The sequence below is a fragment of the Procambarus clarkii genome, chromosome 61 (assembly GCF_040958095.1).
Source record: "Procambarus clarkii isolate CNS0578487 chromosome 61, FALCON_Pclarkii_2.0, whole genome shotgun sequence".
In the NCBI taxonomy this organism is placed as follows: Eukaryota; Metazoa; Arthropoda; class Malacostraca; order Decapoda; family Cambaridae; genus Procambarus; species Procambarus clarkii.
This window is the reverse complement of record NC_091210.1, coordinates 7405536-7427406: the sequence shown is the minus strand read 5'-3', so window position 1 is coordinate 7427406 and position 21871 is coordinate 7405536.

Below are 21871 nucleotides of genomic sequence, written 5' to 3'. Positions count from 1 at the left end.
ACTTGCATAAACCACAAGTGAAGATTAAATAATCTTTGGACAACACCCACCAGTGGGACTCGAACCCAGAAAGCACAACTACCTTCCAGTAGCAGGCATAACTAGTATGCTTTAACCCACTACACCATCAGACCTTTCAAAAGAAGTAGATAGTTCGAGATATATATATCTCAAACATCTCTACTTCCCGAAGGCACCAGATGAGTGTGGGGTCAGTCTGCATTTTCCATCAAGCCACTGTCAATGTGAGAGAACTCGTGTCCAGCTTATAAGCCTATACTTGCATAAACCACAAGTGAAGATTAAATAATCTTTGGACAACACCCACCAGTGGGACTCGAACCCAGAAAGCACAACTACCTTCCAGTAGCAGGCATAACTAGTATGCTTTAACCCACTACACCATCAGACCTTTCAAAAGAAGTAGATAGTTCGAGATATATATATCTCAAACATCTCTACTTCCCGAAGGCACCAGATGAGTGTGGGGTCAGTCTGCATTTTCCATCAAGCCACTGTCAATGTGAGAGAACTCGTGTCCAGCTTATAAGCCTATACTTGCATAAACCACAAGTGAAGATTAAATAATCTTTGGACAACACCCACCAGTGGGACTCGAACCCAGAAAGCACAACTACCTTCCAGTAGCAGGCATAACTAGTATGCTTTAACCCACTACACCATCAGACCTTTCAAAAGAAGTAGATAGTTCGAGATATATATATCTCAAACATCTCTACTTCCCGAAGGCACCAGATGAGTGTGGGGTCAGTCTGCATTTTCCATCAAGCCACTGTCAATGTGAGAGAACTCGTGTCCAGCTTATAAGCCTATACTTGCATAAACCACAAGTGAAGATTAATTAATCTTTGGACAACACCCACCAGTGGGACTCGAACCCAGAAAGCACAACTACCTTCCAGTAGCAGGCATAACTAGTATGCTTTAACCCACTACACCATCAGACCTTTCAAAAGAAGTAGATAGTTCGAGATATATATATCTCAAACATCTCTACTTCCCGAAGGCACCAGATGAGTGTGGGGTCAGTCTGCATTTTCCATCAAGCCACTGTCAATGTGAGAGAACTCGTGTCCAGCTTATAAGCCTATACTTGCATAAACCACAAGTGAAGATTAAATAATCTTTGGACAACACCCACCAGTGGGACTCGAACCCAGAAAGCACAACTACCTTCCAGTAGCAGGCATAACTAGTATGCTTTAACCCACTACACCATCAGACCTTTCAAAAGAAGTAGATAGTTCGAGATATATATATCTCAAACATCTCTACTTCCCGAAGGCACCAGATGAGTGTGGGGTCAGTCTGCATTTTCCATCAAGCCACTGTCAATGTGAGAGAACTCGTGTCCAGCTTATAAGCCTATACTTGCATAAACCACAAGTGAAGATTAAATAATCTTTGGACAACACCCACCAGTGGGACTCGAACCCAGAAAGCACAACTACCTTCCAGTAGCAGGCATAACTAGTATGCTTTAACCCACTACACCATCAGACCTTTCAAAAGAAGTAGATAGTTCGAGATATATATATCTCAAACATCTCTACTTCCCGAAGGCACCAGATGAGTGTGGGGTCAGTCTGCATTTTCCATCAAGCCACTGTCAATGTGAGAGAACTCGTGTCCAGCTTATAAGCCTATACTTGCATAAACCACAAGTGAAGATTAAATAATCTTTGGACAACACCCACCAGTGGGACTCGAACCCAGAAAGCACAACTACCTTCCAGTAGCAGGCATAACTAGTATGCTTTAACCCACTACACCATCAGACCTTTCAAAAGAAGTAGATAGTTCGAGATATATATATCTCAAACATCTCTACTTCCCGAAGGCACCAGATGAGTGTGGGGTCAGTCTGCATTTTCCATCAAGCCACTGTCAATGTGAGAGAACTCGTGTCCAGCTTATAAGCCTATACTTGCATAAACCACAAGTGAAGATTAAATAATCTTTGGACAACACCCACCAGTGGGACTCGAACCCAGAAAGCACAACTACCTTCCAGTAGCAGGCATAACTAGTATGCTTTAACCCACTACACCATCAGACCTTTCAAAAGAAGTAGATAGTTCGAGATATATATATCTCAAACATCTCTACTTCCCGAAGGCACCAGATGAGTGTGGGGTCAGTCTGCATTTTCCATCAAGCCACTGTCAATGTGAGAGAACTCGTGTCCAGCTTATAAGCCTATACTTGCATAAACCACAAGTGAAGATTAAATAATCTTTGGACAACACCCACCAGTGGGACTCGAACCCAGAAAGCACAACTACCTTCCAGTAGCAGGCATAACTAGTATGCTTTAACCCACTACACCATCAGACCTTTCAAAAGAAGTAGATAGTTCGAGATATATATATCTCAAACATCTCTACTTCCCGAAGGCACCAGATGAGTGTGGGGTCAGTCTGCATTTTCCATCAAGCCACTGTCAATGTGAGAGAACTCGTGTCCAGCTTATAAGCCTATACTTGCATAAACCACAAGTGAAGATTAAATAATCTTTGGACAACACCCACCAGTGGGACTCGAACCCAGAAAGCACAACTACCTTCCAGTAGCAGGCATAACTAGTATGCTTTAACCCACTACACCATCAGACCTTTCAAAAGAAGTAGATAGTTCGAGATATATATATCTCAAACATCTCTACTTCCCGAAGGCACCAGATGAGTGTGGGGTCAGTCTGCATTTTCCATCAAGCCACTGTCAATGTGAGAGAACTCGTGTCCAGCTTATAAGCCTATACTTGCATAAACCACAAGTGAAGATTAAATAATCTTTGGACAACACCCACCAGTGGGACTCGAACCCAGAAAGCACAACTACCTTCCAGTAGCAGGCATAACTAGTATGCTTTAACCCACTACACCATCAGACCTTTCAAAAGAAGTAGATAGTTCGAGATATATATATCTCAAACATCTCTACTTCCCGAAGGCACCAGATGAGTGTGGGGTCAGTCTGCATTTTCCATCAAGCCACTGTCAATGTGAGAGAACTCGTGTCCAGCTTATAAGCCTATACTTGCATAAACCACAAGTGAAGATTAAATAATCTTTGGACAACACCCACCAGTGGGACTCGAACCCAGAAAGCACAACTACCTTCCAGTAGCAGGCATAACTAGTATGCTTTAACCCACTACACCATCAGACCTTTCAAAAGAAGTAGATAGTTCGAGATATATATATCTCAAACATCTCTACTTCCCGAAGGCACCAGATGAGTGTGGGGTCAGTCTGCATTTTCCATCAAGCCACTGTCAATGTGAGAGAACTCGTGTCCAGCTTATAAGCCTATACTTGCATAAACCACAAGTGAAGATTAAATAATCTTTGGACAACACCCACCAGTGGGACTCGAACCCAGAAAGCACAACTACCTTCCAGTAGCAGGCATAACTAGTATGCTTTAACCCACTACACCATCAGACCTTTCAAAAGAAGTAGATAGTTCGAGATATATATATCTCAAACATCTCTACTTCCCGAAGGCACCAGATGAGTGTGGGGTCAGTCTGCATTTTCCATCAAGCCACTGTCAATGTGAGAGAACTCGTGTCCAGCTTATAAGCCTATACTTGCATAAACCACAAGTGAAGATTAAATAATCTTTGGACAACACCCACCAGTGGGACTCGAACCCAGAAAGCACAACTACCTTCCAGTAGCAGGCATAACTAGTATGCTTTAACCCACTACACCATCAGACCTTTCAAAAGAAGTAGATAGTTCGAGATATATATATCTCAAACATCTCTACTTCCCGAAGGCACCAGATGAGTGTGGGGTCAGTCTGCATTTTCCATCAAGCCACTGTCAATGTGAGAGAACTCGTGTCCAGCTTATAAGCCTATACTTGCATAAACCACAAGTGAAGATTAAATAATCTTTGGACAACACCCACCAGTGGGACTCAAACCCAGAAAGCACAACTACCTTCCAGTAGCAGGCATAACTAGTATGCTTTAACCCACTACACCATCAGACCTTTCAAAAGAAGTAGATAGTTCGAGATATATATATCTCAAACATCTCTACTTCCCGAAGGCACCAGATGAGTGTGGGGTCAGTCTGCATTTTCCATCAAGCCACTGTCAATGTGAGAGAACTCGTGTCCAGCTTATAAGCCTATACTTGCATAAACCACAAGTGAAGATTAAATAATCTTTGGACAACACCCACCAGTGGGACTCGAACCCAGAAAGCACAACTACCTTCCAGTAGCAGGCATAACTAGTATGCTTTAACCCACTACACCATCAGACCTTTCAAAAGAAGTAGATAGTTCGAGATATATATATCTCAAACATCTCTACTTCCCGAAGGCACCAGATGAGTGTGGGGTCAGTCTGCATTTTCCATCAAGCCACTGTCAATGTGAGAGAACTCGTGTCCAGCTTATAAGCCTATACTTGCATAAACCACAAGTGAAGATTAAATAATCTTTGGACAACACCCACCAGTGGGACTCGAACCCAGAAAGCACAACTACCTTCCAGTAGCAGGCATAACTAGTATGCTTTAACCCACTACACCATCAGACCTTTCAAAAGAAGTAGATAGTTCGAGATATATATATCTCAAACATCTCTACTTCCCGAAGGCACCAGATGAGTGTGGGGTCAGTCTGCATTTTCCATCAAGCCACTGTCAATGTGAGAGAACTCGTGTCCAGCTTATAAGCCTATACTTGCATAAACCACAAGTGAAGATTAAATAATCTTTGGACAACACCCACCAGTGGGACTCGAACCCAGAAAGCACAACTACCTTCCAGTAGCAGGCATAACTAGTATGCTTTAACCCACTACACCATCAGACCTTTCAAAAGAAGTAGATAGTTCGAGATATATATATCTCAAACATCTCTACTTCCCGAAGGCACCAGATGAGTGTGGGGTCAGTCTGCATTTTCCATCAAGCCACTGTCAATGTGAGAGAACTCGTGTCCAGCTTATAAGCCTATACTTGCATAAACCACAAGTGAAGATTAAATAATCTTTGGACAACACCCACCAGTGGGACTCGAACCCAGAAAGCACAACTACCTTCCAGTAGCAGGCATAACTAGTATGCTTTAACCCACTACACCATCAGACCTTTCAAAAGAAGTAGATAGTTCGAGATATATATATCTCAAACATCTCTACTTCCCGAAGGCACCAGATGAGTGTGGGGTCAGTCTGCATTTTCCATCAAGCCACTGTCAATGTGAGAGAACTCGTGTCCAGCTTATAAGCCTATACTTGCTTGATGGAAAATGCAGACTGACCCCACACTCATCTGGTGCCTTCGGGAAGTAGAGATGTTTGAGATATATATATCTCGAACTATCTACTTCTTTTGAAAGGTCTGATGGTGTAGTGGGTTAAAGCATACTAGTTATGCCTGCTACTGGAAGGTAGTTGTGCTTTCTGGGTTCGAGTCCCACTGGTGGGTGTTGTCCAAAGATTATTTAATCTTCACTTGTGGTTTATGCAAGTATAGGCTTATAAGCTGGACACGAGTTCTCTCACATTGACAGTGGCTTGATGGAAAATGCAGACTGACCCCACACTCATCTGGTGCCTTCGGGAAGTAGAGATGTTTGAGATATATATATCTCGAACTATCTACTTCTTTTGAAAGGTCTGATGGTGTAGTGGGTTAAAGCATACTAGTTATGCCTGCTACTGGAAGGTAGTTGTGCTTTCTGGGTTCGAGTCCCACTGGTGGGTGTTGTCCAAAGATTATTTAATCTTCACTTGTGGTTTATGCAAGTATAGGCTTATAAGCTGGACACGAGTTCTCTCACATTGACAGTGGCTTGATGGAAAATGCAGACTGACCCCACACTCATCTGGTGCCTTCGGGAAGTAGAGATGTTTGAGATATATATATCTCGAACTATCTACTTCTTTTGAAAGGTCTGATGGTGTAGTGGGTTAAAGCATACTAGTTATGCCTGCTACTGGAAGGTAGTTGTGCTTTCTGGGTTCGAGTCCCACTGGTGGGTGTTGTCCAAAGATTATTTAATCTTCACTTGTGGTTTATGCAAGTATAGGCTTATAAGCTGGACACGAGTTCTCTCACATTGACAGTGGCTTGATGGAAAATGCAGACTGACCCCACACTCATCTGGTGCCTTCGGGAAGTAGAGATGTTTGAGATATATATATCTCGAACTATCTACTTCTTTTGAAAGGTCTGATGGTGTAGTGGGTTAAAGCATACTAGTTATGCCTGCTACTGGAAGGTAGTTGTGCTTTCTGGGTTCGAGTCCCACTGGTGGGTGTTGTCCAAAGATTATTTAATCTTCACTTGTGGTTTATGCAAGTATAGGCTTATAAGCTGGACACGAGTTCTCTCACATTGACAGTGGCTTGATGGAAAATGCAGACTGACCCCACACTCATCTGGTGCCTTCGGGAAGTAGAGATGTTTGAGATATATATATCTCGAACTATCTACTTCTTTTGAAAGGTCTGATGGTGTAGTGGGTTAAAGCATACTAGTTATGCCTGCTACTGGAAGGTAGTTGTGCTTTCTGGGTTCGAGTCCCACTGGTGGGTGTTGTCCAAAGATTATTTAATCTTCACTTGTGGTTTATGCAAGTATAGGCTTATAAGCTGGACACGAGTTCTCTCACATTGACAGTGGCTTGATGGAAAATGCAGACTGACCCCACACTCATCTGGTGCCTTCGGGAAGTAGAGATGTTTGAGATATATATATCTCGAACTATCTACTTCTTTTGAAAGGTCTGATGGTGTAGTGGGTTAAAGCATACTAGTTATGCCTGCTACTGGAAGGTAGTTGTGCTTTCTGGGTTCGAGTCCCACTGGTGGGTGTTGTCCAAAGATTATTTAATCTTCACTTGTGGTTTATGCAAGTATAGGCTTATAAGCTGGACACGAGTTCTCTCACATTGACAGTGGCTTGATGGAAAATGCAGACTGACCCCACACTCATCTGGTGCCTTCGGGAAGTAGAGATGTTTGAGATATATATATCTCGAACTATCTACTTCTTTTGAAAGGTCTGATGGTGTAGTGGGTTAAAGCATACTAGTTATGCCTGCTACTGGAAGGTAGTTGTGCTTTCTGGGTTCGAGTCCCACTGGTGGGTGTTGTCCAAAGATTATTTAATCTTCACTTGTGGTTTATGCAAGTATAGGCTTATAAGCTGGACACGAGTTCTCTCACATTGACAGTGGCTTGATGGAAAATGCAGACTGACCCCACACTCATCTGGTGCCTTCGGGAAGTAGAGATGTTTGAGATATATATATCTCGAACTATCTACTTCTTTTGAAAGGTCTGATGGTGTAGTGGGTTAAAGCATACTAGTTATGCCTGCTACTGGAAGGTAGTTGTGCTTTCTGGGTTCGAGTCCCACTGGTGGGTGTTGTCCAAAGATTATTTAATCTTCACTTGTGGTTTATGCAAGTATAGGCTTATAAGCTGGACACGAGTTCTCTCACATTGACAGTGGCTTGATGGAAAATGCAGACTGACCCCACACTCATCTGGTGCCTTCGGGAAGTAGAGATGTTTGAGATATATATATCTCGAACTATCTACTTCTTTTGAAAGGTCTGATGGTGTAGTGGGTTAAAGCATACTAGTTATGCCTGCTACTGGAAGGTAGTTGTGCTTTCTGGGTTCGAGTCCCACTGGTGGGTGTTGTCCAAAGATTATTTAATCTTCACTTGTGGTTTATGCAAGTATAGGCTTATAAGCTGGACACGAGTTCTCTCACATTGACAGTGGCTTGATGGAAAATGCAGACTGACCCCACACTCATCTGGTGCCTTCGGGAAGTAGAGATGTTTGAGATATATATATCTCGAACTATCTACTTCTTTTGAAAGGTCTGATGGTGTAGTGGGTTAAAGCATACTAGTTATGCCTGCTACTGGAAGGTAGTTGTGCTTTCTGGGTTCGAGTCCCACTGGTGGGTGTTGTCCAAAGATTATTTAATCTTCACTTGTGGTTTATGCAAGTATAGGCTTATAAGCTGGACACGAGTTCTCTCACATTGACAGTGGCTTGATGGAAAATGCAGACTGACCCCACACTCATCTGGTGCCTTCGGGAAGTAGAGATGTTTGAGATATATATATCTCGAACTATCTACTTCTTTTGAAAGGTCTGATGGTGTAGTGGGTTAAAGCATACTAGTTATGCCTGCTACTGGAAGGTAGTTGTGCTTTCTGGGTTCGAGTCCCACTGGTGGGTGTTGTCCAAAGATTATTTAATCTTCACTTGTGGTTTATGCAAGTATAGGCATAAATATATATATATATATATATGTATATATACATATATATATATATATATATATATATATATATATATATATATATATATATATATATATATATATATATATATATATATATATTATTATATATTATATATATATATATATTATATATTTATATATATATATATTATTAAATATGACCGAAAAAGTAAGATTAATAATTCTAACACGAATTTTCTCAATCTTTCGTACATTTCTTTTCACTGTTGGAGGTAAATCAAAAATCAATTCTCCAAAATTCATTTTTATTTCTAGTCTGACGCGACACGAGCGCATTTCGTAAAACTTATTACTTTTTCAAAGACTTTAGTTCACAAATACACAACTGAATAGAACTTACGCATCTCCGATTTTATATCTACATTTGAGTGAGGTGGAAGGGGTGATGTGGCATTAACACAAGACAGAACAAGATGTGGTATTCATAGGGTATTAATTTCATCAACACAAGACAGAACAAGAAGTGGTGTTAATAGGGTATTAATTTCATCAACACAAGACAGAACACGAAACAATGGATATTGAATAGAAGTGTTTGTAGAAAGCCTATTGGTCCATATTTCTTGATGCTTCTATATTGGAGCGGAGTCTTGAGGTGGGTAGAATATAGTTGTGCAATAATTGGTTGTTGATTGCTGGTGTTGACTTCTTGATGTGTAGTGCCTCGCAAACGTCAAGCCGCCTGCTATCGCTGTATCTATCGATGATTTCTGTGTTGTTTACTAGGACCAAACCTCTGGCGATGGTTTGGTTGTGGGAAGAGATTATATGTTCCTTAATGGAGCCCTGTTGCTTATGCATCGTTAAACGCCTAGAAAGAGATGTTGTTGTCTTGCCTATATACTGGTTTTTTTGGAGCTTACAGTCCACAAGAGGGCATTTGAAGGCATAGACGACGTTAGTCTCTTTTAAAGCGTTCTGTTTTGTGTCTGGAGAGTTTCTCATGAGTAGGCTGGCCGTTTTTCTGGTTTTATAGTAAATCGTCAGTTGTATCCTCTGATTTTTGTCTGTAGGGATAACATTTCTATTAACAATATCTTTCAGGACCCTTTCCTCCGTTTTATGAGCTGTGGAAAAGAAGTTCCTGTAAAATAGTCTAATAGGGGGTATAGGTGTTGTGTTAGTTGTCTCTTCAGAGGTTGCATGGCTTTTCACTTTCCTTCTTATGATGTCTTCGACGAAACCATTGGAGAAGCCGTTATTGACTAGGACCTGCCTTACCCTACAGAGTTCTTCGTCGACTTGCTTCCATTCTGAGCTGTGGCTGAGAGCACGGTCGACATATGCGTTAACAACACTCGTCATGTACCTGTCTGGGCAGTCGCTGATGGCATTTAGGCACATTCCTATGTTCGTTTCCTTAGTGTAGACTGCAGTGTGGAAACCTCCGCCCTTTTCCATGACTGTTTCATCTAGAAAGGGCAGCTTCCCATCCTTTTCCATCTCGTAAGTGAAACGCAGCACGGAACTCTGCTCAAATGCCTCCTTCAGCTCCTGCAGATGTCTGACATCAGGTACCTGTGTAAAAATGTCGTCAACATACCTGCAGTATATGGCCGGTTTCAAGTTCATGTCGACTAAGACTTTTTGCTCGATGGTACCCATGTAGAAGTTTGCAAACAGGACACCTAGGGGAGAACCCATGGCGACCCCATCTACTTGCTTATACATGTGCCCATCCGGGCTCAAGAAGGGTGCCTCTTTAGTACAAGCTTGGAGTAGTTTCCTCAGAATATTTTCTGGTATGTCAAGAGGAGTACAGGCTGGATCACGATACACTCTGTCGGCTATCATTCCGATTGTCTCGTCCACAGGTACGTTGGTAAACAGCGATTCTACGTCCAACGAGGCTCTTATCCCTGTGGCCCGTGTGCCCCGCAGTAAGTCAACAAATTCCTTAGGAGACTTCAGGCTGAAGGCGCAAGGAACATAAAGAGTCAGAAGGCCGTTGAGTCGCTTCGCCAGTCTGTACGTGGGTGTGGGTATCTGGCTAATGATTGGCCGAAGTGGGTTTCCAGGCTTGTGTGTCTTGACATTTCCATACGCATATCCAGGTTTATATTCCCCAATGATCTTTGACAGGTGGAGTCCGGATTTCTTGGCGTTCACAGTTTCGATCAGTTTGTTGACCTTTGCTTTTAATTCGGCTGTAGTGTCCTTCGTTATCCTTTGGAACTTAGTTTGGTCAGAGAGTATGATGTTCATTTTCGCCAGATATTCGTTTTTTTTAAGAATGACATATATTGGCGACTTGTCACCTCTCCTGACAACTATCTCCTTGTTCTCACGAAGGCTTTTAGCTGCCGCTTTAAGCTCGGGGGACAGTATGGTGCTTCTGTAATTGCCTCGATTCTTTCCTCCTTCTGCAATAAGTTATGCTTGTAAGGTATCTTTGGTAGTGACCTTCTTTTGTGTCTCGAGGTCGAATATGTCGTCCAACAGAATTTCCAACTCTACTTTCCGGGCCATCTCACTCGGTCTGGACATAACATGACAGTTTATGCCCAGATTTAGGAGAGTGACTTGGTCCTCAGTGAGGTTAATTCCTGCAAGGTTCAGGAAGCCATCTCTCGGTCGTGGAATTGCCATAGGTTCTCCATATAATGTTGTTAGTTTCTTGATAATCCTTGTTTCAGTGCTGAGGTGATGTTGGTCTGTGAGGATGTCGAGGTGTTGTTCAATGCGGGTACGGACACTTTCGTCGATGTTGCTATTTCTCCACTCGTTTGTAGCATGAAGTAGTTGCGTTTTGTTGTCTTTGATTTCATTCTCTGCCTTGTATATCTGATCACGAATCAGATCCTGGTGATATTTTATCGTGAAGGCTTGATTCCTTGCTGCTGGGTCGTGCGCTTTAATATTAGTATATTTTGGTAGCAGTCTTTCCTGTAGACATATATTATTAAATATGACTGAAAAAGTAAGATTAATAATTCTAACACGAATTTTCTCAATCTTTCGTACATTTCTTTTCACTGTTGGAGGTAAATCAAAAATCAATTCTCCAAAATTCGTTTTTATTTCTAGTCTGACGCGACACGAGCGCGTTTCGTAAAACTTATTACATTTTCAAAGACTTTAGTTCACAAATACACAACTGAATAGAACTTACGCATCTCCGATTTTATATCTACATTTGAGTCTATGCCTTCAAATGCCCTCTTGGGAACTGTAAGCTCCAAAAAACCCAGTATATAGGCAAGACAACAACATCTCTTTCTAGGCGTTTAACAATGCATAAGCAACAGGGCTCCATTAAGGAACATATAATCTCTTCCCACAACCAAACCATCGCCAGAGAAATCCTAGTAAACAACACAGAAATCATCGATAGATACAGCGATAGCAGGCGGCTTGACGTTTGCGAGGCACTACACATCAAGAAGTCAACACCAGCAATCAACAGCCAATTATTGCACAACTATATTCTACCCACCTCAAGACTCCGCTCCAATATAGAAGCATCAAGAAATATGGACCAATAGGCTTTCTACAAACACTTCTATTCAATATCCATTGTTTCGTGTTCTGTCTTGTGTTGATGAAATTAATACCCTATTAACACCACTTCTTGTTCTGTCTTGTGTTGATGAAATTAATACCCTATGAATACCACATCTTGTTCTGTCTTGTGTTAATGCCACATCACCCCTTCCACCTCACTCAAATGTAGATATAAAATCGGAGATGAGTAAGTTCTATTCAGTTGTGTATTTGTGAACTAAAGTCTTTGAAAATGTAATAAGTTTTACGAAACGTGCTCGTGTCGCGTCAGACTAGAAATAAAAATGAATTTTGGAGATTTGATTTTTGATTTACCTCCAACAGTGAAAAGAAATGTACGAAAGATTGAGAAAATTCGCGTTAGAATTATTAATCTTACTTTTTCGGTCATATTTAATAATATATGTCTACAGGAAAGACTGCTACCAAAATATACTAATATATATATATATATATATATATATATATATATATATATATATATATATATATATATATATATATATATTTATATATATATATATATATATATATATATATCTATATATATATATATATATATATATATATATATATATATATATATATATATATATATATTGTCACGTGGGGGTGGGTGGTCCGGGGCTCTGCTAACACTCGGCTGCTAGGGGCTCAAAAGGCCCAAATACTCAGCCCCTCCGACTCCCTGGATTCACCGGGGTCTCCTTGGTCACACAAGATAGGACCAACAATGCCCACCTCCGCAGGTCTTTGCTTCCACCACAAAGGGGTGCCACTGATTCACCCTGGAAGCCCTTCAGTCAAACACGGGGAAACTGCTGTTAACAGTTCCGGCCTAGACCCGTGGGGGAGTGAAGGAAGACTCAGGCTTACCTTATAACCATAACCTCCCTGAGTCTTGCCTGCCAGACAAAAAAAGTTGCAGGAACTCCTTTCCCGCCTGTCTTCTCTATCTTCTTAGCAAGGTCGCCTGCTGGGTTATTATATCTGCGCCCCAGCAACGCAGTTCAGTGGGTGTATTATATATTGTTTGTAGCCAGAAATGTATGCTCATAGAGAAATATCATAAATGGAGGCACACTCAAACACAGTGATAAAATGTGTGGCTTTACTGATGCAAATTACATGAACACACACACACAATCACAAGTAATACATGAATATGGAAATATGGATAGTGAGTCTGGAGATCGTCAGCCTCTTCTTCCACGACCTCCAACACTCCTTCAACAGGGCAGAAAGACAGGAGTCTCACACTCTCACAGGAGGGCCTCTTCACCACGTCGGCGCCTCTTCTTCACTGTCCTGCCATCCATACACACTGTCCTCTCTGACAGTCCTGGACTCAAGCTGCCTTGCAGCCTATTCTACTATTAAAGCAATAAAGTCTTGCTGCCACATACACAAGTAAATATTGTGGCCTAACTAGCCTACTCATACAAGGGGTAATGGGAGGGAAAATGATCTACCTTACATTCCTGGCTCACGACGCCTGTCCCTCGATGGTGTGAAGTTCCCACGCTTCCTTGGGTCGATCCTTGACGATCCAGGACGTTCCACAGGTCCTCAGGTGTCGTGGAGCCTTCGCGTCGTCGCCGTTCCAATCCCTGAGATTCAGCTGCCCCAATCCTGGTTCATCGATGGGCGCTGAGCTAATCACTATTTTTCCCCACACTCGCCTCTCCCACAAGGCGTTGCTCCTTGTCCTAGGCACGGTGTCGTCCTTCCAAGATTCTCAGTGGATGTGACCCCAATCACAGCTAGGCCTGCCCGCCGCACCTTCCAGACCTCAACGTCCAGCCAGCGGCGCCGCCCAGCGTCGTCGCCGACTATTTTCCAAGTTTGGCACTTCTCTGCTCAATGAACTTGGTTCCTCTTTTGCTTCCCAGAAGCGCAGGGTCTCCAATAACTATGGTGGGCTGCGATGGCTAGTTCAATCCACTGAATAAGGCTTTCAGAGCCTCCAATCCTTGAGAGCAGACTGAGGCGTGTCCTGTCGCTTCCAAGGTCAGATCAACTCTGACGTTGGCGCCGCCCGGGGCACTCGGTGACGTCATGGCGGGCCCTGATTGGTCGCTCGCGACCCACGTCGGCCAATCCGCGATCGGCTAATGTCCCTTCCAAAAGGTCATATCTGCCGTAGGGGATACTGTTTCATTTTATAACAGGGCGCCAATTTTCCTTTATTTACAACCTATAATATAACTTCCTTCCTTTAACTGGCAGCCGGTCTGGTCGCCACATATATCATTAGACTCCCTGAACCTCAGAGAATCAGTAGGGAGAGCTGATATGACTCTTTAAGCCGGCAAACGAAAGAAATAGGAGAGGGCACAGTAACAATATATATATATATATATATATATATATATATATATATATATATATATATATATATATATATATATATATATATATATATGTGTGTGTGTGTGTGTGTGTTTACTAGTTGTGTTTTGGCGGGGGTTGAGCTTTGCTCTTTCGGCCCGCCTCTCAACAGTCAATCAACTGTTTACTAACTACTTTTTTTTTTTTTTTTTTATTTCCCACCCCACACACACACACACACACACACCAGGAAGCAGCCCGTGACAGCTGACTAACTCCCAGGAACCTATTTACTGCTAGGTAACAGGGGCACTTAGGGTGAAAGAAACTTTGTCCATTTGTTTCTGCCTCGTGCGGGAATCGAACCCGCGCCACAGAATTACGAGTCCTGCGCGCTATCCACCAGGCTACGAGGCCCACCCTACGAGGTGTGTGTGTGTGTGTGTGTGTGTGTGTGCTAGAGTGTTGAATAACATTTTCATGTTTACAGTAATTTATTGTGTTATCGCCTTCGAAAGGAATTACTGAGTCTAAGGCCAATACCATGGTTAATTGCATTCATTATCATTATTATGATCTGCCGTGCATAACGCCTTTACAGTGAATTATTGTGTTTCTTGCTGTATAAATGATTTATGGAGCTTGAGACCAGTGAAGTGACTCATTGCGTTCTATTGCCATTATAGCAGATATTGTGTTGATTGCAAATATTGTGATTACTGCGAATTTAAAGAAACAGGCACTTAACGCCAGGAAACAAGTACAGAGGAGTTCATACAGTGAAGGTGGCTGCCCAGCTGATTATGACAGGAGGGGGAGTATTGCCCTCTAGATGAGTTCCAGTTTTATGAAGAGAGAGTGACGTACTACCTTGTACTTGTAGCTTCGTTGTTGATATGGATATACTATGCAGTTCTCATTACTACTATCCCCTACACCTGACTTTCCTCCTCAGCTCTCTCTTGCCTATTTAATGCCTGTCCCTACCTGTCCTCATCACAATCGACTTGAGAATGGTCCAGGACGGACCGAAACGTCGTCGTCCCTTCAATTTCTAGTGTGTGGTCTGGTCAACATACTTCAGCCACGTTATTGTGACTCATTGCCTCATATGGATATACTACCTTGTGTGTTTTAAGTAAAATACAAAACTACCTTCACGTTTGTATTATCCCTCCCTATCTTGTTGTTATTGAACAGTTGGAAAGAGTGAGAGTGATAGATATACATACCTGCTGGTGACCAGTTTTAAAGAGTGAGCTCTCTGCCACTAGTACCACAATCCCACGATACCACTGACGTGTTACTAGACACGGGAAACACCAGTTGGCGACATTGCAGTTAGTAGTAGAGCCCTTGTCGGGGCGGGCACACAGTTGGGAGAGAGCTGACTGTGTTCTCACTCGTCTTTGGCAATGAGGCCGGATAGAGATCGACTGGGATACTCTCCTGGCGAACAGTGGTGCCGCGAGGATTGAGTGAAGACCCGCAGGGCTACGGTGAGAAACAGTTATCACTAATACTACATGGTGGTGTCTGAAGGGAGAGAGGGACACCCCGACATTGGCGACCATTGACGGGATATTAAGTACGGTCATTTATACTTATACTGATACTTACTCTTTACGATAACCCCAACACCATGTTGTGGGATTTTCGGAAGCGGATTCACAGATGGCGTGGACTTCACGGCTTCGTGCTCGAGCGAGGAATTTTGGTTCGTAACACCCCTCCACCAAAAGGATTTAGTTTGGGTTTCTAAAAACAATAAAGGAAACAAACCAAGTTAATCAGTTGTTTAGATGTGTGACAATGCATCAGCTACCACATTATCCACTCCTTTGATGTGCTCAATCTGGAGGGGATATTGTTGCAGATGTAGACTCCATCTGGTGCGTCGAAGATTCTTCTGTTTAAACTGGGCGAGAAACTTAAGAGGGTTGTGGTCAGTTCGTACTAGGATAGGATGACTATTACTAGTTAGATACACTTCAAAGTGTTGGACTGAACTGATCAAAGCCAACGTCTCTTTCTCTATGACTGTTACGGCCCTCTCGGGTCGCAACTGGGTTCTTACTCTGATGTTGTTAGAGGAAGGGTATCCGGCCCCAAGCCAGTAGTGGCTTTCAAGGGATGTGATCCGTAACGCAAGTAAACTAAAAGGGTAAGGGAAAGAAAGGCAAAAACTTAATATTATAATTAACACCTTCACAAATAAATATATATAAGAAGATTACACGGGGGGGGGGGGTATAAACACTGCACAGGGGTATTATCTACACTGTCGTCTTCGTCTGAAGACTCTGGATCTTCTCGGTGCTCTCGTGGCCTCACGAGGAATCCTTCGAAAAGCTGAGTCTACCCCGGCCACAGGCCAGCCAAAACACAGTTCCACTGGGGGCACCGGCGTGGAGGCCGTCAACCACAAGTCCAGCAGACAGCTGGCAGGTTCCGGATCAGCAACAATGGTCAGGCCACTCCACGAGCGATACTAGGGTAGCGCCCTAGTCAGGAGCCTCGTGTGATACCACAGATCACTCTCCTGTCCACAATACCCCAGTGGTTAATCGTCTCCACCAGTCAGTCCCGGGTATGACAATCCTCAACTGCCGCTTCTCAGGCAGGGTAACACCACAGTGTTCATCCGGGAGGTGACTCACAGCTGCTGCAGCAAAACACTTGGTGTCGAGACGGCTGCCTTGGGTAGACTGATCCAACTTCCATTACAGCAGTCCCAGGTCGACTCTGTAAGCAGACACGTCATCAATAACAGGGACACACTAAAGCACCTCACTTACAGGCTCAGACCCAAACGCCCACCTATCCACTCCATAGATGGCGTTGTTGTCTGAGCACCACCTCACCAGAGGTCAGCAACGGCTGTGTTGTGAGCTGAACAGGACTGGAAACTGGCCCTCGTGGCCAGTACACCTCGTCCTCACCAGGTGTCGTCGTCCATTTGGAGGGGGTTTCGGGAGCTGACCCACAGATGGCGCGGTCGTCACTGCTCCGTGCTCGGACGCTGGATTCGGGTCCGTAACAATGACGGAATAGTTTAGCTGACTGGGGGTAAACTTCTTAGAATGGTAGGCTACAGGATGTTCCACCCCTTTTTCATCCGTCTGAGATAATACAGACCCCAGGCCATAGTCGGAAGCGTCGACTGTTAGGATAAATCTATCCTCAAAACTCGGGGACCTGAGGATTGGAGAAGAGATTAGAATCGCCTTGAGGCTCTCAAAGGCTTCCTGGCAAGGTTCATCCCATGACAGTTTCACACCCATCCTCAAAAGATTTGTCAGGGGGGCGGCTATGGATGAAAAGTTAGGGACAAACTTACGGTAGAAACCAGCCATACCAAGTAAACGCAAGATGTCCTTCCTGGTGGCTGGTGTAGGGTACTGGACTATTGCCTCTACCTTGCTGGTCTTTGGCGCAATCCATCCTCATCCTACCTTATGAACTAAAAAGATGACAGAGGTTTTGGCAAACTCAGATTTGTGCAGGTTGACTACCAACCCTGATTGGAGCATGGCCTCAAAGAAGTCCTCTATGTGACGTAGATGGTCCTGCCAATTAACATCATATATTAATACATCATCGATGTAGACCAAGGTATTTTCTACGTCACGCAACACAATACCCATCAGCCTCTGGAAGGTGGATGCTGCGTTTTTCATCCCAAACGGCATCACCTGACATTCAAACAGGCCGTTGGGAGTCACGAACGCAGAGATGGGTTTGGCCCTCTCCGTGAGGGGAACTTGCCAATAGCCTTAAATAGGTCAAATTTCGTCAGGTAGCTAGCTTTGCCTATGGCATCGAGACATTCCTCTACTCTGGGGAGAGGATAGGTATCAGCTACTCTGACCTTATTCACCTGGCGATAATCAATACAGAAACGGTATTTCTTACCAGGTTTGGGGCTCTAGTAGTGTCGGGGATGACCATGGGCTCGTGCTTGGGACTATCAGATGGTGTTTCAACATGTACTCCACCTCATCTTCCACCACCTTTTTCTTCAGGGGATTGAGTTGGTAGGGGTGTTGCTTTATAGGCCGGACTCCTTCCTCCAGTACAACGTCATGCTGTAGGACAGATGTTAGTCCTGGAACATCTCTGAAGATTGTCTTGTATCTCCGGATCATTTTCAGCAATGAAGGTTGATCTCCTCCGTTCACATGCGTCAATTTTGCCTGCAAATTGCACAGAATCTCGGAAATAATTAGTACATTCTCATCCTTTTCAATGTCATTTTTAGTTGTCACCATGGTTATTGGGAGTGTATCTTGACCCTCATATTTTTTTAATCATGTTGACATGAACCTAAGTTTCCTTTTTTCTGCGGTCTGGAGTGTTAAGAAGGTAAATGTGACTAGTAAGCTTTCTTAAGACCTGGTAAGGACCTACAAATTTAGCACTTAAACTTCCGGTCACTGTAGGAGTACATACCAAAACTAGATCCCCTACCAGGAAATCCCTTTGTTTGGTGCTCTTATCGTACCTGCTCTTGGTGATCTTCTGAGTATTTTCTAAGGTTTTCTTTGCCATCTCCCAAGCAGAGAACAACCTACCTTTATTTGTAGATAGCCAGTCCACAACGTCTACGTTGGTCTCCTCGTTCAGCCAATGGTCTCGTGCCACTTCTAAGGGACATCTCACCGAGTGGCCATAAATCATTTCGAATGGGGAGATTCCTAGCGATTCATTGGGTACTGATCTTACCGCAAATAGGAGGTAGGGTAGGTCTTCAACCCACTTACTCTGCCGGTCATAGCAAAACTTCCTAAGCATGCCCTTCAGCGTCGGGTGGAAACGCTCCAAAGCTCCTTGCGACTCGGGATGGTAGGCACTGGAGGTAATCTGTTGGATTTCCAGGTCGGCAATCTGTTGGCGAAACAAACGAGACATAAAATTCGATTCCTGATCCGTCTGAATGGTCTTAGGGAGACCCTATCGCGAGACGTAGCAGAGTAAATGTTCCACCAAGACCTTAGCTGTGATGGTCTTAAGGGGGATCGCTTCTGGGTACCTACTAACCCGATCTAATATAATGAGCAAATACTGCACCCCTGAGGTAGAAGGCGGAAGCGGGCTAACTATATCTAGAATGAGGTGCTCGAAGGGCTCACCTATGGATGGGATTGGGCATAAAGGAGCTTTGGGGACAGGCTGGTTTGCTTTCCATGCCATCTGGCAGGCGTGACAGGTTTTGCAGAAGCGACGTACGTCCTTCTTCATGGGCGGCCAGTAGAAACTCTTTGCTAGTCGATGAAAGGTTTTCGAGACCCCACCATGTCCAGCAAATCTATCGGAATGAGCCGTTTCTAACAGCTTAGATTGGTACACGGCTGGGACGACTATCCGCTTACCTACCTCAGTTGACTGGGGGTATTTCGGTGGACACCTGCGACACAGTACTTCATTCGACCAGACGTACAGATCACCTTCTATCGTAGGAGACTCTATGGTATTAGCCAACTTTTGTACCTGAGGGTCCTTCCTCTGTTGTTCTAGCAGACTGGCTCGAGTCCAGCATTCAGGAACTGGCATCGGGACGGGCTGGTCAGGTGAATGGCTACTCGTAACCTGTGGGATAGGAGGAGAGTCAAACAAAGTATTTAAATCTGATGGTACCTGGAATTGAGCCTGAGACCTTGTTTGCACTACCGTAATTGGACTTGTCTCTTCACACACTGAATCTTTCATGACCAGGGGATGGTTAGGTAACAAACCTAGGGCTAAGTCATTGGCCAAAATGACGTCAATTATTTCTATGGGAAGGCTGTCCACCACAGCTAACTTACACTCGCCTTTGAAGTGTTGGGACTCTAGATGTACCTTTATCAAAGGGGAAACATACAATGTGGAAGGAAAACCGCCTAGGATTACCTTCTGTGTCCCATTCGCTGAAACACCTTCAGGTAATGACTTTTCCAAAATCAGAGACTGGGCACCTCCACTGTCTCTGAGTACTACCATGGGCTTACCCGAGTGGTCACTTCATACATCCCCTTGTGAAGTATATGGGGCGAACAACTCTTTCCTCTTCTCTAGGGTGGCCATTGGTGGTACTATACTACTTACCAGCATAACTTCCCTATGTGGATTGTTACCTGCACTGCTACGACACTTAGCAGCCATGTGCCCTTTCTTTCCACAGGTCCAACACATTATGTTCGTTTTTGGACTAAACCTCCAAGGACTATCTGGGGTTGACTTGGCAGCACTACGAAGGGCGGTCTTCTCCTCTGGTTTATGTTTTGCCGAATATCTTGAGTAGGTCTTTGGAACATACCTAGCAGAAGGCCTATGCGTCAAGATGTATTCTTCAGCCATAGTGGCTGCTGCACTTAAGGTCTCCACCTGTAGTTCCTCTAAGTATGTCTTCAGATCCCCTGATAGGCAGTCTTTGAAGTCCTCTAGCAGTATGAGCTGCTCGAGGTCTTCTTTTGTCTTCACCATCCGAGAAGCACACCACTCCTGAAAAAGCCGTTCTTTGATGGTCGCAAACTCGGTGAACGTGTGCTCCGAGGTCTTCTTCAGGTTCCTGAACTTATGCCTATAAGCCTCAGGCGCCAACTGGTAAGCCATGAGCACTACCTTCTTCACCTTGTCGTAATACCAGCTTAGTTGTTCAATTATTGTGAATGCAACATGTAGATACTTAAAGAGAATGTGTGTGTGTATATAGCATAATAACAGCACAAACAGTATAGTGGGATGAGGAATGTTGGTGAGTGAGGTAACATCGTTTGCTGGCTGTGTGTGTATATAGCATAATAACAGCACAAACAGTATAGTGGGATGAGGAATGTTGGTGAGTGAGGTAACATCGTTTGCTGGCTGGGGTATTGGTGACCACTATGTTGTTCGGACACCCTACCAGATTAGTAGTACATTTGTGTCACACATTTTATTATATAAATATAACACTACACACTATTGAATATTATTACTGCAAAAAAGTGAGAAAAATCAATTGAGATATTGAAATAATTAGATAATATACCTTGGTGGCAACTCCCGCCTGTTAGCGAGGGTGGAGCAATCCACCACAAGACGCTTACTCTGTAAACGCCTCAATTTTGCCAAACTTTCCCACCCTATTGTGTCCAAAATATGTCACCTACGATTTTTTTTTTCCTGTGATTAGGGAACTCAAATGAATACTTTTATAAGACGAAAAACACACAAAAAATATTTTTTATTTTTTTGCGCCTCGTGGTGTTGAAGGCGTGCCGGGTATCCGGAGGTTGAACTTGTAATGTGTGACATGTTCCGTGTCCCTGTGGATGTGATTTACGGTATTGAACTGGTTACTGCTCATCGAGTGATTGTTAAATTTGTGGGGGACGCGGAGTACCGGCGTTTCTCCAGCGCTGCCCCTGCCAGGTGGTTCCGGCACTGTGGAGATTTCCGATCGGAGTGGTGCATTGACGTACATGAGTGTTCATGGAGCGCCCTTGGAGTTTCCCGAGGACCTCTTGCGGCGTTACTTCAGGAGGTTTGACGCTGTCGTCAGTGTGAGACTGCACAAGCTTTCCTCAAGGAAGTTCCAGGGTTTGCATACAAACATTCGGACCCTGGCGATGCGCCTGAGGGTGGACATTCTGTCCTCCGTCCGGCTCCTCGGATATTATGTTCGAGTGTATTATTCCTGTCAACCACAGACATGTTTTCGGTGTGGC